The sequence below is a fragment of the Montipora foliosa genome, chromosome 6 (assembly GCF_036669935.1).
Source record: "Montipora foliosa isolate CH-2021 chromosome 6, ASM3666993v2, whole genome shotgun sequence".
Classification (NCBI taxonomy): Eukaryota; Metazoa; Cnidaria; class Anthozoa; order Scleractinia; family Acroporidae; genus Montipora; species Montipora foliosa.
In genome coordinates this window covers 44,838,797-44,841,296 of record NC_090874.1, presented here as the reverse complement: position 1 = coordinate 44,841,296, position 2,500 = coordinate 44,838,797, and the positions used below count along the sequence as shown (strand labels likewise).

The 2,500-nt window shown below is 38.6% G+C and overlaps 1 protein-coding gene across 2 annotated transcripts in view; it reads right to left on the bottom strand.

Moving 5' to 3' along the window:
• LOC138007474 (uncharacterized protein MCAP_0864-like) overlaps nucleotides 1-1,075 on the bottom strand; it is a 27,776-nt gene extending 26,701 nt beyond the window's left edge. For both annotated transcript variants that reach the window (XM_068854417.1, XM_068854421.1), the window contains exon 1: nucleotides 922-1,075. The gene's annotated coding sequence lies outside the window, so the exon portion shown is untranslated. The remainder of the gene's footprint in view (nucleotides 1-921) is intronic.
• Nucleotides 1,076-2,500: the final 1,425 nt, after the last annotated feature.

The following is a 2,500-nucleotide window of genomic DNA, read 5'->3' as shown; positions in this document are numbered from 1 at the left end:
ATGTTGTTTTTGAGGAGTTTGCTCTGAGTACTAGTCTCAGAGCTTCGCCTTTGATAAATCCTTTACTGACCCCTGGTGGGTGGCAGTAGGAGAAATATATATATTGAATTGTCTCAAGAATATTTTGTGTCCAGAAAGGTTGTTTCTTTGTCAGAGATTTCAGCCGTAAATTTTATGGTTGCCTCGTGTCTGTTAGCATGCTCAATGGATTTGTCAAACTTCTTGTCTTTTAGTGTCCCAAGGGAGAACACTTCGTCTTTGTAACGTTTCCAGATATTGACAAAAGCAACCGCCATTTTTGTTCCGTGTGTTTGAAGGTTAAATTGGAAGGAGTTCTCTTTGAGTATGAGCGTAAGCATTTCTTTTAAAAATGAAACGCTGTTCCAGTTGTCTTGATCGATCTTGATCCTTTTTTCAAAATCGAGTCACTCCCAAAGAAACTGATACACGCACTAAAAGCTATATAAATCAGCTTATACCCTAAAATGTTAGGCTCCTCTTGCAGCTCTTGTCATTTTCCCATCCACCAGAATTTGTAAAGCCACAGGCTTAGAGCGAAGCCCTCGAAAACATTTTTTAATTTTCTTAGAGGAATGGAAACAGTATTTTAGTGATGCAATCCACTTGTAAAATTTCCAAAACACATTAATTCAGTCGCTTGACCAACACAGTGAACGACGTCATTTGTTGAGGAATAATTTTAACTACGGAATCTTTGTCCGTTATTCACACTCGTATACAAATAGTCTAGAAGCTACGTATATTTCAAAATTTGATTGCTAAGTTAAAGAGAGATGTAGGTAAACTAATTGAGTTGATTTGATCCAGGTTGAATGCAAGTAGGATATTAGTAGCACCAGGATACGTTTTGACATAACTCAAAGAAAGATTCTAAAAACTGAGAAGTGAATTGATGCTTACCTTTTTCCCAGGCTTAAATGAAGGTTTCTGATCTCTCGTGTAGCCGATTTCTCGATAAGGACAAAAAACAGAAATCAGAACTTCCGAGCGTTCAGCAGTTGCTGAACACTTTGCTGGACGTGATCACGTCCCGTGTGGTTTGTGAAAAGTGAGATGCCCTTTTTACTCTGTACCGATTCTTAACGGCATAAAGAGGATTACTAGACGCAAATGTCTGGCTGGGTGTTTATGGTGTTTATTGTTGGCGTTCTAGCGTGTACATGAATGTCGCCAGTTCACATCTGAAGTGGGTCAATTAACACCACATCCGAAAAACAAGAAACAACAACAACAATTCTTTATTAGATCTAAAAAATTCTAAGTTACAGACTTTTGCCTGCATGCAATTAGCTATTCGAGGCGAGCAAAAGAGGAAAAAAGAGAACTTAAAAGTCTCATCCCATAAATTATATCCAGGGAACAAACCTAGAAGCAATCTAATTTGTCGTGTGCTTTATATCCAGAGTGAGACGGGGAGGCGGACTGTACTCAACACTGGGAGTAACATACAATGTTATGATTTTGAAAATTGTACTCGTATATCAGAAATTCTTATGTAATCGTCCTCGTTTTTCAGGATTTCAAGGAGTTTATTCTTTAGTTTGCTTTTAAATTGATTTTTATTTAGTGTTTGGAGAGAGAGTGGAATCTGTCCTAAATCAAGGCACCTGAGATAGAGAAGGCTCTTTTCATATTTTCAGTTCTAGCTTGCTCAACGTAATAATTCTCGTAATAATGGGACAGCATGATCGAGCTCTTGGATAACTGAAGAACATTAGCCTAAGGGCTCTCTTTTGGAGAACTAGTAGCTTATGAAGGTGTGTCTCAGCAGCCTGACCCCAAGCACACATACCATAGTTCAGATAGGGAAGAATTAAAGAGCGGTGTAAGGTGAGAAGTATATGACGGGGAACAACATGTTTGAGCTTGGCAATAATATACACTTAATGTATGGTCCCGAGGGAAAGAGTTAGTTTTGTTTTCCCGAGAGTCCTGATGTTTCCCGAGACGCAGTCGAGGGAAACATCAGGGCTCGAGGGAAAACAAAACTAACTAGTTTCCCGAGGGAACAGACATTAAGTGCTTTGTTGTATATTAAGACTTTTCCGTCAACAATCCCAGCAAAACATCCGGAGCGGGCAACAACTGTGGAATTGTATCCCGATCGGGATGCATTTGATTTTGATCAGGGGCATGTGACCAAGAATCAACCAATCACAGTGCCATTTTGTTTCCCTCGAATTTCAATGTTTCCCTCGGCTGCGCCTCGGGGAAACATTGAGATTCTCGGGAAACAAAATGAACTGTTTCCCTCGGGATCAGTCATTAAGTGTTTATTGTTTTACTGACTTTTTGACAGATGTAATCAAATGTAATCTATATGATATTTCCATGAGAGGTTCGAATCAATGAGTTTACTAAGATATTTAATATAATTTTTCATTTCTAACGGTTGGCTAGTATTTGAGTTGCTATCTATTATTCTAATATTGGGATGAAAGGAAAGAGTAATTTGGCGTGGATGAAAGATGATATAATT